The sequence below is a fragment of the Dromaius novaehollandiae genome, chromosome 1, assembly GCF_036370855.1.
Source record: "Dromaius novaehollandiae isolate bDroNov1 chromosome 1, bDroNov1.hap1, whole genome shotgun sequence".
Taxonomy (NCBI): domain Eukaryota; kingdom Metazoa; phylum Chordata; class Aves; order Casuariiformes; family Dromaiidae; genus Dromaius; species Dromaius novaehollandiae.
The window spans coordinates 34610469-34624650 of NC_088098.1; the positions used below are offsets into that span (position 1 = coordinate 34610469).

At 44.7% G+C, this 14182-nt stretch overlaps 1 protein-coding gene and 1 long non-coding RNA gene across 2 annotated transcripts in view; one reads left to right on the plus strand and one right to left on the minus strand.

Moving 5' to 3' along the window:
- Window positions 1-589: 589 nt before the first annotated feature.
- On the minus strand, window positions 590-4234 carry LOC135327838 (uncharacterized). The gene is made up of 2 exons (XR_010388257.1): window positions 3541-4234; window positions 590-2216 (listed from the first exon to the last, which is right to left on the minus strand). It is a non-coding gene; the product is annotated as an uncharacterized LOC135327838 (long non-coding RNA).
- The window catches only part of HMGA2 (high mobility group AT-hook 2), a 163558-nt gene continuing 152660 nt past the window's right edge, over window positions 3285-14182 (plus strand). The window contains exon 1 of the mRNA XM_026092390.2: window positions 3285-3426. The gene's annotated coding sequence lies outside the window, so the exon portion shown is untranslated. The remainder of the gene's footprint in view (window positions 3427-14182) is intronic.

A 14182-nucleotide genomic window follows, 5' to 3' on the forward strand; every position in this document is an offset into this window, starting at 1 on the left:
CAAGAGAAAAAACTTTTTTCTTTTTCTGTTAATTTTTGAAAAATCATGGCAGATTAGGTGAAGAGGAGAGGATAGGAAAGCTGGTCTGGTGAAACAGCTGTATTATCCATTGGCTGCAGAAACAAGAAATAATGTGTGAAAAGAATTGAGAATGGAGTAGAGACAAAGTGTATGTTCACATCATCAGCACAGCCCTGGCAGATATCTGAGCTATCTGCAGCTGGGCAGTGCGAGTTCTGCTGGCAGGAGGCACACAGCAGCAAGCACATTCACCATAAAACTTGCTTCAGACTGGCTAAGATCTTGGGTGGTTAATCTGCGCTGAGCAATGCACTGATATAATATTACTACTAGCAACTCTTGAGCTGGTAGTTTAATCCCTGAGCTATGGTGACTGCAAAACAGGTACACCTCACAGCTCTGAAGCACAAAGATATTAAGGTCAAATTCTGAATATTCTTTTGAAGCAATATGGAACCTCACTAGGAGAAGAATGCCCAATTTTTAAGCATTGAGGTGATACAGTTGCACTTTTGGTTCAATATCTTGCCATGGTTTGATACCAGTCAGGAATCTAACTCCATAAGGATGTTGTGTAGATAATTTTATTAACATGTCCAATAATAAGATACTATGATGAAAGAATAACAGAAAGTCTCCTGAATAATTTTATTAACATGTCCAATAATAAGATACTATGATGAAAGAATAACAGAAAGTCTCCTGAGCATATTCTGTATTCAATGTGAGGTTTAAATAGTGTGCAATAATCAATACAAGAAGTCACATATTTAATAAGGATAGAAAAACGATAGTATAGTTTAACAAAAAGTATCCTAAGCATGAAAGGAAAGGTACAGTAGAAAAAACAAGTGTGTTAACATTGAATTAAAAGACCATCATATAGACAGAGGATGAATTTAGATTAAACCATCAGTCTTAACCTATTTTCTAAACTTTTTATGCTTGATCTTGCAACTTGATTTTTTTAAATTACAGTATTTCTATCTTCAGTAACATGTGTACAAAATACACATTATATGTATAATAATACATATCGTTACATAATACATATATAATATGTGTAAATAATACACATACACCTACTTACAGTTAAATCACTGTAGGGGTAATGAATCTTCATCTAAACCAACGTATCAGCACAGATTTTGAGAGACTGCTGGTTACCCGTTACAACCTTACACAGATATGCAAGTGTATGCTTGCATAGTAGATATATATAATTATGCTTATATAAATGTACACGTTTAGAGCGAGATTCTTATTTACCTTCCTAAGGTAATTATCAGCAAAGTATGAAACTACCGTTTTTACTAATACTTGGAGACATTATCAAATTGAACCTGCCTTAATATTTCAAATGTTGAAACTGTCAACAACAACAAAAAACCCCTAAAGCTAATGGAGCCTTTGCCATATAAAGCAAATATTTTTACAACCAGAAGGGGTAGAAATGTAATTTCTTCTTAAATTAAAGCTGTTCCTCAAGCAATCACCTAAGTGCAAGGGCTCAAGAAGCAGCGCCGTGAGAGGCAGATGAGGACTGATGAAGTCTCCTTTGCTGTAGGAGCACTATATGGCATTTGGATTCTCAGTTGCCTAGAAAGATAGAGGTAATAAGTGATGCTTCCCGCAGGACTGAAGCATTCCTGAAAATCGGTTTGTACGCGAAGGAGCCGAGTGCACTGCCAGTGCTGTGTGTGTGTGGCCACTAACAAGGTGTTTGTCTGGTTTTTTTTAAGCCCATCCTGATGCTTTTCACGGAACACTTAAGAAAAATCATTGTATTTGTGATGTCTGCCGTTTCTGTCAGGTTTGGCTAATGCTGGGCGACGGTGACGCAGGTGACCGGGGCGGGGGCACCAAGGGCGGCGGCCGCCCCGGGCCCGCAGCGCCCAGCGGGGGGGCAGAGGGGAGCAGCGGGCGGGCAGCGGCTCCTGCCGCCGCCGCCGCCGCCGGGGGAGGCCCCGCTTCCCGGGGCGATTACGCAGAGGCTGCGAGGCTTCGCCGGCGGGGGCTCCGCGCTGAGTCAGTGCTTCCTGTGCCGGCCGGCGGCGGCCCCACGGCGGCCCGCCTCACCGGCGGTGCGGCCCCGCGGGGGCGCCGCCGCCCGCCCCCGCGGAACAAGTTGCAGGACGGCGCCTTAGTCACCTTCCTCGCTGCCGCTGCCCCAAGCCGGGGGTGTCGATCGCTTCCTATTGAAAAAAAAGCAAAAAACAAACAACCCCGAAACCCTAGGTGCGAGCCGAGGGGAGGCCGGCGGCGCCCGGGAGCCTCTCAGCGCCGCCGGCTCGGGCTGCCCCGCGCAACCTGGACGCAGCGCGGCCCCGGCGCCGCCGCTCCTTCGCGCCGGGATCCCCTGCCCTCCCCTCGGCGGCCCTGCCCGCCCGCCCAGGCGGGGGCGCGGGCGCCGGGGGCGGAGGGAGCCCTTTCTGGGGCTGCGGCAGTGGAAAGTAATCGATCTTGTTTAGGAGCTGGTGTGTAGCTAACACTTCCTGCAGTAATTTGTGACCATGGCTATTGATTGTGTTCATCCTATTCGCTCGCAGCCCTGACGCCGTGTAGTCTGCGGAGGAGGAGCCCGGCCGCGGAGGCGGGGGGGCAGGGTCCATAAACAGAATACCGCGGGGGGCGGGGAGGAGGGAGGAAATCCCCCTTCGCAGCCGCCTTCTTTGGGGGTCCCTGCATCCCTGCACTGAGCTGGCTTTTTCTTGTTTTTTTTCCTTCTTCCTCTTCTCTTTTTTTTAATGAATGGACTGGATGCCCAGTGACAAATTAACCACTTCTCTTTTTCTTGGAAAAGCCAGCCGACATGTGATGAGTTCAAACCGAGTTTCAACAACAAATCTCTCCATTCAGAGCGGGCCAGGAAGGGAAAAGGTGCCTTCTTGTCCCCGCGCCGCGCCAGCCTCCCCGCTGCGCAAACACGGCCCGCGCGCCGCTGCCTGCGCGGGCCGCCCTCCGCCGCGCGACCCTCCTCCCCCCTCACCCAACGGCCGCCCAACGGCCGCTCGCGCGCAGCGCCCCGCGGCCCTGCGGGACGTGCTGCGCGGCGCGACGGCGGCCGGCAGGTTCCGCTCTCGCCGTGAGGTGCGGGGGTGAGCGCTCCCCACCGCGTTCTTCCCCCCCCGCCCAGGTTTCCCTCAGCTCGGCCGCGGGGGGAGGCGGCAGGTCCCGGTCACCCGGAGGTTGGCGGTGCTGCCTTGGCTCCCCTTCGGGTGATAGGCGCAATCGATACGAGGGCCGGGGGGACGGCGGGCCAGTTCAAGTTTCAGTCACGGGGATGGCGGCGCAGCCCTGCCTTAACGCTCATTCATGCTGGCCGCGGAGCGGGATCCCCGCCTGCTGAGGCAAGGTCTAGGACCTCTTGCCTTGAGCTGGAAGGAGTTGGCTCTTTTCGTTTCGGTAAGGCATTTACAATCTCCGTTTTGCCCTTTTAACTCCCCCGACACCCCCGCCCTCCTTCCCCTCCTGGTTTATAGACTGTCCCAGCGGTAGTGACACAGAAAAGATGTTTACCAGACACAAAGGTAAATGGTTTGTCCCGTTCATGAGGTCGCGCCCGCACACACACGTACGGCTCTGGCTATTGAACTGTCCCCGGCGCAGATGCCATCAGCCGGGCGGGCAGGGGCTCTCTGCTTGGCTCTCTGACACCCCCGTGGCTCCGCGAGGGGTGCGCGTGTGTGTGCTCGTGTGTGCGTGCGTGCGTGGAGCCCTGAACGCAGCAGCAATCCAGGAAGGAGGTGCTTGCTTGCTGCTTAGCTAAACTTTGCCACTTACGCGTGTTTATTTTTTATCTGCACTTTAAACGCCCCCCCCATACTCTGTACCGATTTTCCTGTTTCCTTTTAAAACTCGAGACTGTCTAAGTCACCCCTTAGTCCCTGCATCCTTAAGCAACATGATTCATTTTTGTAACCTTCTTCGCCCCCCACCCCGCTCGCCATCCCCACCTCCAGCTTTTTCGGCGAAGCAGAGAGTTTGGGGCGGGGGCTGTATGTTTTCTGAATGGTGGCAAGGAGGAGCATAGGGAAAGTGGTGATCTCTTGCTGCTGTCGAGCTGGCTGCCCTGATCGTGGGAAAGTGGCTGCACGTAAAGCAGCAGATTCTTTGTCCCTGTTGTTCTTCTGTAATCGATCTCACTTCAAGTCGAGGGGTGGAAAACTTCAAAGGCAGATCAGGCTGTTGGAGGTCGGGGCAAGAGCACAATCAGCTCGTAATGCACCCACTTTGCCTCCTCCCCCTCTTCCTCCTCCTTCAGGAGCAGGGGGGTGGATGGGGTGGGGGTGAGGGGAAGAGCCCTCCAATCTCTAAAGTACATCCAATCAATAAATAAAATGCAGACTTTGTGGAAAGGGTGAGAGGGAGGGAGGGAAGGAGGGAAGAAAGAGAGCTGGGGACGTTAATGCACCCAAGTCAAACACACAGACTCCTGACTGCACTGTTTTTGTCTCTCTTGTCTTGTCTAAATAGTTGCATTCTAGTCACATATAGTGGGTCAGGGTTTTTTTTTTGTCCACTAGGTCAATTTTAGTACTGTACAGTTTACAGTGCAAGTTACTATAGAAAGACTAATAGCTGCTTGGCACCAGCCAAGGATTGTCCTTCATCGTTTGTAGTACAGAGCAATCTACTATGGCATGCAGTTTTAGTAGTGGAGGAAGGGGGGAGTACGAATGGTGCCAAGACAATACATACCACTCTGTGGACATCTGCCATTTAAAGCCAGCTGCGGTTGGGAGTTTGGTCATATCTGCCAACACGTGAAAATTACATCTAGGAAGGGATATCCGAAGACATGGAAATGTGCTCTTACACTGAAATACTTTGGATTAGAATACCGTTTTGATAAAGCAGAGTAGAAAAAGCATGTAACTATTTTGGTTAAAGATGGTTTGTGATATTTCCAAGTAAGATTTTCAGGATGAGATTCGGAAAACTGCATTCTATCAGCAGTAGATCTACGCCCCCATCTGCCTATCACAGTTGATATCTTGACTCTTTTGCGTTTTTTGCTATTTATAGTACAGATAGAAGATTGAATTTAACCTTATGTGATGAATGTCTGTGTTACTTTTTACTGATATGTATTGATTAACCATTTAAATGCCCTTTGATCGTATCATACTAATTCCTCTGTCTTAGCTAAACAAGCAAATCTGAAAATAATTGCATTTAGTGAATAACTGGCATTAGGTTCCCCCCTAGTCCCACTTTATGCCTGTCTGGCAGTAGAAAGGTGCACAAGAAAGCTGCTACCAAGCCTATCTTTGAGCCCAGGATTCCTATCTCCGAGCTTGGGATTCTCTTGACAGAAAAAACTGGTAGGATAGAGTAGGTATGTAGCTAGAGCAAATGCTACTATTCTGTATGTTGGGTTGTTGTGCCAGTTACTATAATTTAGCTACTGAAATTTCTGATAGAAACTTAATTAGCCTCAGATAGAGGTGAGGTGAAAAGATGACAGCAAATCAGTTAGGCATCTCCAGTGCTTTAGCTGTGAACTATGTTGTGCTAACAACAGAGTTTTAGTCTTTTTTTTTTTTTTTTTTTGAGAAGGAATGGCATTTTAGCATTCCCCACATATATAATAACCCGTAAAGTATCTTTCCCCCTGTACAGTCAGTGATGGTCAGCTTCCAGTGCTGCAGTAGTAAAATGGTTAATTATAATGCGTGGACACATAGTACAGGTGGAGCCCCAAAGTTTCCTTTGTAAAGCCCTTTTCCATTCAGTTGCTTATAACCTTTCAGTTATTCACCCTTTACACTGTAATTTTCTGTCTGGTATCTTTCCCAGGGTGATTTCTTTCTGGAGCTATTTCAGCAAAAATGATTCAGCTCTGTTTAAATACAGAGAAAAACTGAAAACACTAAAGCACTTCCCTATTGTTTTACATTGTAACCATTTTCTCAACAAGGCTGTTTTTTCACTGTTTTGGGTAGAGTGGGTAGAGACTTAAAAGTAGGCAGGAACTTCTGTCAATTAGAAACAAGCCTTCTAGTGAAATATTTGTACTTGGTGTGATCACTGGGGCTCAATTTTTTATCAAATGAATGGGTTATTTAAAAAAATTCCTAACATCCAATTAACCCAGCCCATGCTGGCTAAGAGAACTATCGTTGCATTGTACATTTCCTCATGGAATAGGAATAGTATTATAGGAGTTGGGCTACCATACATCTGATTTTTTTCCCTTGGATGACAGCTCTCCTTCCCCTCACCCGCCCTCTGGGTCCCATCTGGGCAACATTTCATAATTGCAGTCTGTGTTTTAAAATCTCCGCCGGAGTGGGAACTGGGGCTTTTTGTTTTGTTGTCTTTCTTTCTCTTTCTCTCTCTGTTTCTCTTTCTCTCCCTCTCTCATTTTTGCTTTGTTTTGTTTTGCTACAGGGAGAACTAACCAAGGGGTGGGCTTGGTGCTAAGTGGTATCTAATGAGAGGGTGGCAACAGGAGCACAGGGGGAGAGGCAAGGAATAGGATGGCAGCAGGATGGAGGCTCTTAGTGGAGCAGCTTAGTGTAGAAGGCCATTTGGAGGATGATACTTGGAAGAAAGGAGTCCCTGAGATGATTTGATAAAGAGAGAATTCTGGTGTGGAGAGGCTTCAGGCACAGAAGTTTGGAATAGTGGTCTAGGTTGGAAAGTGTTTGGGGAAAGGCACAGGAGGTGAAACTTGGGGTGTGGTGATCTCTGTGTCAAGAGAATTTAGGATTCTCTCCCTGGGCACTTCTAACAAAGGCCTCAGCTTGTGGGAGGGAACACATACAGGGCTGCTGGACATCATCTCCCACTATGAAACAGGACAAGCAGTAGTGGTGGGCAGGCTATACAGATCTTCTGCACAGCTGCTGCAGAAACAGAACACAATGCCTACCACTTCTGTGATACTGTTAAACCTTTTAGACATGGTCAGTAAGGTTTAGGGTGCTATAAGTGGGAAATCTAAGTCTTTCTCTTCCTTTCTCCCTCTTCCTCCCTCCCTCACTCCCTTTCTCCTTTGTTAGACTCTTGTTTGCCAGTTTATCTTGCTGGAAGAGTAGGATTTATCCCTGGAAGACTTCATCCTCTGGCAGAGGCTGCAAGACAAGGTATGCTGAAGGTGCCAGGGATTACTGTTTGCACCTCTCTCCTACCTCCATCTATGTGCCCAGTGGTCCTGTTCTAAGCACCTTGCCAAGGGTAAGGACACCTTGGCTCAAACAGGGAGGAGAAAGCCCATCTCCTCTGCCCCATCATTATGGTAGAAAAGGTGCATGAATAATACCAAGAAGGCTTGAAGGCAGGGTCAAGGGCACAACAGGGCTGATTGGCATGGGGTGATGCACAGTGGGGCACAAGGCAAGTATGGATAGTATGATTCCAGTATGATTAGCACCTTTTTAGGTTAAAATTTTTAAAGTTTTACCAACATTTTAATATTTGGGTACATTCTGAATAATAATAATAGTGAGATGTGCCTTTTTTTCTGCTCTGTCAACATTCACTTAAATCTGAAGCTGAACTTCCTTTTTCGTATTACTGTTGGATATGGATGTCTCTCACCTCATTTTCTGTCTCAGTGTATAAAATACAGTAACTGCAGTATCTGGAATCTACTTACATGTTTTTTTGGATGTATCCTTACCACGCTACTGTTAGAGGGGTGGTAGTATCCTCATTTTACAGGTGAGGAAGCAAAGTGAAGAAAGACTCAAAGCAAATCTTGATGAATATATGGACGTTTAAGGTGAAACCTCAGGGTCCCCCGGCTGTACAAGCACTTCCTACTCCCTGTCCTGGCTACACCAAATACAAACTTACAGTGGACCTGAGCAGTAGGACCTGCACCATGGTGTGGTACGACACAATCTCTTTTGTAATGTGATAGGAGAGAAGCTACAGCACTGAGCATCTTTTCCTGAGTGCCATGTCTGCAGCCTGGCACCAAAGCTATCCCATTTATATGTCTTGTGGAATCTCCCTAGATAGTAGTGTCTTTCTTTCTAGGCATTTCCCTATTACAGCTATTTATGGATGAAAGGCACTTTTGACCTCAGACTCTGATGATGCTTGTGGGCAAAGCTGGTTAGCTCTCAGGGAATGAGCTAAACATATTTAGCATAGTTGGTCAAAGAAGCTCAGTGGTCACCTTGAAATTGGCCCTGATAGACAAGTCCTAGAATTACAAAGAAAGTCTCTGACATAGCTGGGAACTGAACCCAGACCTCCCCAGTGCTCCTTCAGTTTGCTAAACGTGAGCTCTGCTTCACACTTACCAATACCACCCATTCTGTTTCCCTCCTTTTTTTAATTTCTCCCTTTAGCACTTTCCCACTCTTTTTACTTTCCATACTCCGATTTCTTTCACTTTTCAACTTCATCTTGAAATACTCTATTTAAAAATCTAAGGGCCAGATCCTTGAAGCCAGCCAAACCACACATGGTGCAGGCCCAGGGTATGGGGCGGGGGGGGGGGGGGGGGGGTAGGTGGCTGTGAGCCATTTTTCATCTCCCTGGATTCTAGGTTGACTTGATGCCAAAGTGGCCCCTGGCATAACTCAGAGCAGGAATGCTCTAAATTACACTAGTTAGAACAGTTCCCAAGGGCCTATCCTATGCCACTTGCTCCTTTCCGCCTTGGCCACCTAAGAAGGCCTCCTACACTGCCTTATTCTGTGCAGGGGTTTCCTACATCAGGGAATGCCCAGCTGCCCTATTAAGGCACCAAGGTGATGGAGAATCATTCCCTAAGCATTTCCAGTATAAATAGAGCAATTCTGTTAAAGAAAATTACAGAACTAACATGAAACTAACCTTTTGTCATCTTAGTGACTTTGCTTGGGTATCACATTTTTCCTCCCTATCTTCCATGTGTATTTTATTTTTTTGTCAAGAAAAGGCATTTTTAATTAGGCTGGAAAGTCTTCAAGGTGGAGGTGTGTGTGGCTGTGTTTGTAGAAAAAAATCAAAGTTATGTAAAGAACGGGCTGGAGAACAATACAGAAAATGTTTTGTACCATTAGTGAAACTGGCAGCTTTTTTCCTCAGTGAGAATACTGCATGTGGTTCTAGTCATGCCATTTTGGAGATATGACAGGAGGGCTGGAGCATGGGAAGACTGAGGTTACACTGGAAGGACTGGAAATGATCCAGTTAGAAGACAAATAAGAGGGGTTATGGTAAAAATAGTTAAATATAATCTTGAGCTTGACTGGGAGCCTCTTTCACAAGAAGCAGTCAGTGAGAGATGGCAAACTCAAAACCAGCCCAAGAAAATATTTCCTCATACAAGGAGGTGTTGACTGTGTAACTTGAGTCTTCACCAACATCTTCCAGTGAGGAAGATAGTAAAGTATTCAAAGTGGGGTAAACACAATAACAGAAGCATCCCCTATCACAGTTAATGCTTTAGAAGAGGAGTAGCTTGGATAGGGAATGAAACCTGATGCTTCATAGTTCAGTATGGCCCATAGTTCAAGTCAACTTTTTAGGGGTTATGATGCAATTTCACAAGGGCAGACTATCCCACAGCTGCCTACGACAGACTTCTTGCAGCTAACTCTGAGATATCTGGTTCCACTGGTTGAAGCAAGTTCCTGGACTACACAGATCTCAGATATGATTCTGTATTGCTGTGTCTATATACATAGAGAGAAGAAGAGAGACAGAGACAGACTGAGACTTGCTTTGTATTTGAAGACATCCAAATTCTTCCTTGAGACCCCTGGGTGCTCTCATGTCATAAATAACTATAATTTTGGTCACGACAAATATCATCAGAAGTCAACACAGAGACATAGCGAAATGCCTGTTAAAAAAAAAAAATCAGTGCTAGAGCTGAGCAGAGTGTCTTCAAAATGTGTGTGGGAGAAAGTGGTTTTTTTTTCCCCAAGTGTCTGAGGGCCTGGAGTAAACTTTGAATTTTAGGTATCATACAATAATATCTTACCTTCCTCTTGACATTCATTCTTCATATCCACACCTCCTAGTCTTATGGTGACAGGTTTCCAAAAGGATTGTGGTTTGGTCTAAAATTGGCAATATTAGCAGAAAGCTTAGCTATATGCTATTGTCCAAAGCAATTAGAACTTGAGCCGAATTAATAACCGCAAGTTTGAATTGGCTTTGGAAAGATTAATGTCTATTGCTGAGCTAGCTTATCTGTAGCCAGTAGGGATGTGTCTTCGTGCTTGTTACCATGTATCTCTAATCTCTAATTTGAGTTCTAGGTACCAAAGCTGGGGCTCTGGTATACATCATGTGAATGTTTCAGTCCGTGGTGTATTAGGGTCCTTGATTCATACTGCTTCCTCATATGGAAAGCTCACTGAAGAGCTGGGGAGGAAAGGTTAATGAGCTTTTTCTCTGTGTTTTCCTGGAAATATTTCTTTTAGGGAGAGGGATTTGCAGGTGGAAATGTGAATTTTGAATGCCCTCCAGTTTCTGACACACTCTACAGATTGTGAAGGTTTACAGGGTAGAAAACTCCTCTTGGATGTAAGAGAGATTTGTAGGAATGACTGTTCTTCTGCCTTCTGTGCATCACTGCTTCAGTTAAACAGTATCTCCTGGAAGTCCTAGGTTCGGATAGATAGTGAAACTGCCACAGCAGGCATCTCCTTTGAGCACAAGAGAAGAAGATTTATCTGTTAAAGGGAACCCCTTTTATACTTCTGTGCTTAGAACAAATGACTCAATCAGCTGAGAAATAAAAGATTTTTTTTTCCTGTCAGATGCAAGAGATCACATTCCTTGAGCTTCCAGAACTGTTGTTTGTGAGAGAATGCAGAATGGCAACTGTATGATCAGGCTCTTGAAGGGGTGTTAATGTCATCAGACCTATCTTTTGAAGAAAGAACAGGCAGATCACATCCTTAGGACAAAATTTTCCTTGGCTTCAGTCTCCAGGAATGGTCCCGTGACCTGAGGCTATGTTGTATTGCATTTTGCTCCACTTGCCAAATTTGGGAAACTGGAAAAATAGTTTCTTGCATGGTGGATCACTTGTCTAGCTGTTAAGCTAAAGGCAGCACCAGATAGTGTGCAGTTTTCTTGCAGGTCATTCACTGTTCAGTTTTAATTCAATTCAGTGAGGTTTTATTAGCCTGACAAGCTACCCTAGCACGTACACATGCTGAAAGTTTAGCAAAATCACACCTACTAAAATTGCCCTCTTTTATAGGGCAATTTGTGAAGGACTGGTAGCACTCAGGTGGCATGTTACAGTGTCAACAAAGGCTTTCTGAACTTACTGCTGCCACTGACCAGTAAGAAGAGTGCTAGCAAAGACTTGTATAGCTTATACTTTTCACAGATAGCTTAATTAATCATGTAATGGCACTTTCAAGTATTCAAGTCATTCTGGCGCACTTTGAGGAAGCATTAAGAAAGTCAGTAATGTTTTCTCACATCTGCACTGAGATACATATGTACAGTATGTCAAATCTGCAGTAGGACTTTACATTCTCCTACGCAAACCCAAGGAAATCAGAGCTCCCTACAGACAATTTAGTCTTGCAATATATCTGGCAAACAGATAGAATTCTGATTTTACACGGACAGAAACTGAGTACATAAGACTTGGGCAAAGTCCCATGGGCTGTGTGTAGCAGGACCTAGAAAGAACCCAGACCTATTTTTAATTACAGGTGCATAAAAATGGCAGAAAATGAGGTTTCACTGATTTTTTCTTTTTTCTTGAGAAAAGATTTAGAATATCTCAAAGAAGCTGAACTAGAATTCATGAATGTCAGGTTAATAGTATCTGTATCTGCCTGAGCCAGGTGCCTCTTTGAATGTGTAATTCATCTGCAGACAGCAAGGACTATAGGGAAGAGCAGAACCCACAATCAATACATCCACAAAGTTTATCACATGTCTCAGAGTATGGAATAGTTTTGAACAAATAGTGTTTAACTTATGATTTCAAATCAATAAACTGGAATGAAATACTTGACATTCTCAAGTGGAAATGCATTATGTAGATTGGAGAAGGAAAAATTAATTCAGCAGGAAACTCCAATATTTTGATGTTTATCATCCAGAAGAGGGATGAAATGTTAAAACCTTTACTGAAACAGAAAGTTCCCTGAAAATTTTTATTCATGAGTATCAGAATACTTCATTTCAACATTTTCAACCAAATTTTTTATAAAATGATTTAAAAATGTAGAAAAAATGAGGGACATAACTAAGTTTTCAGCCAACAGAGATTCCGGTATTTGCAGGTTGCTGGATTTGTTTTTCAAGGCCAGTTCAGAATGTTGGTGTCTGTATCACTTCTGATTAACTACCATGGCTGAATTTGGGGGTAGATCTGTCGTCTGAGAGCCATTTGTTTAAATGGGAAAGTTGCTTCCTTTTGTTTGTTAGGTATGTGAATTGGCCTATGGGTCTCATTAGCTGATGAGCTGAGACCTCATTTTGATGTCTGAGAAGCCCCAAAGAAGCCATGAATCTTGCTGCAGGAATGCTTCAGGAATTCCTTCTTGCTGCGGGAATGCCAAGGTGACCATCAGTAACTGCATTAATACGTGCTGGGGCTAGAATGCTACAAGCCGCACATGCTCCATGGAGAATCTGAGCCCAAATAAACCTACCTGTCTAGTCCCGAAAACTCAAATCGTTACAGTGTAATATTACAATCTATGATTCTACCACAGTGGATTATCTGGTATGGACCAGTTGAGTGGATATTGTGGCATATGAGAACAATAATGCAAAATGTGAGGAAGGATGGGGCACATTGGTAACAGTTAATGGTGATGGTTAGTTTTGCCTTCTTGAGTATAAATGGCAATTATACTACAATTTGTTCTGATTCCCAATGAATGTTCTCCCACTGGTGATCTCATTGTCACGGCAAGGGCATAGCCACCCAGACAGATCAGTGGGTGTTTAGCACAACTGACAGAGTAAAACAGCTGAGGTAAGGAATGGTACACGGAAACCTCTTAGAATGATAGTAAAAGTCAAATAAGTTGACATCAGTCAGTCCTAAGTACCTGTGCTTTTTAGAGTTCCAGTAGGTGGGATTCTAGGTTAATTTGGTTTGTGTGAGGCAGGAATAACTTTGTTTTTCAGACCCTTACTCCTGTGAGCAGCCTGACCATACTCATTGATGTCAGTGGGAATACTCATGGGAGGAGAATGAGGCAGGATCAGAACCATGCAGAGGTGTTTGCTCCAGCCTCACATCAAAGTGCTGCAAACAAGAACTTGGATGCACTGACAGCTGTGAGTGAAAGTTTGCACAGTATATGCCCGCAGTTGTTCTTGACTCAGGCCAGTGCAATTTGTCCTTTGCTTTCATATGCACCAAATTCACCCACAAACTTTTTTACGTATGAAGGTATGACATGTTTACATGTTTAGTAGCCAATTTGCAACTTCTTGATTGTTACTACAAAAACAGTTTTAGAGAGGCTAATCATTGTGGACTGGTTTTATAAAACAGCTAGTTTTCAGCTACAGAGCAGCTCCCACACCAGTACTGGCTTCCAACTTTTAAAATGGCCAAACCAATATTCTTGAAAATGTGCTGAGATGAAGTTGTACTTACTTGGAAGTACAGTATAGAATCATATGCAGTGTGTCAAGCAGTTAAACCTGTGTGGGATGGGGAGAAAGTCCTGGGTTTTAATGGAGTTGCTTAGAGGCATTCTACAGCACTGCTTTACTCTATTGTAATACAGCTTTGCCTTGCTTCCTTCTTTCTTGTACTCCTGAACCCTAATGCAGAGCCTGATTCCAAACATTTACCCTCAGCCTAGCCTTAAGTGAAATTACCCTTCCATGCACTTCTCTTGTCTTATATGATCTTTCTAATCCTGCACTCACTTTGTCTCCCTCTCACAGATCCTCTCCCATGCTCCATCATCAGCAAATCACTCCCCCATTTTCTCAGTGCAGCTTCAGCCATAACACTCTTGCCTAGTCTCTGGTTCCTGCAGTTCCTCCCAGAGTGATGTTGCTCCAGACACACATGCAATCTGTTTTCCATCCCCATTCAGATTTTGTCCACACACATCCACTCTAATCTTTTGCTTATCTAGTGCAGCTGCTTTGGGAAAAGTCTGAAGTGGAGGTAAGAGTTCTCTGGCTGGAAAAGTGCCAGCATGGCCTCCATGCTATAGTCATCTATTACAGATTTTAGAAAGAAGTTTTCCAGCAGACA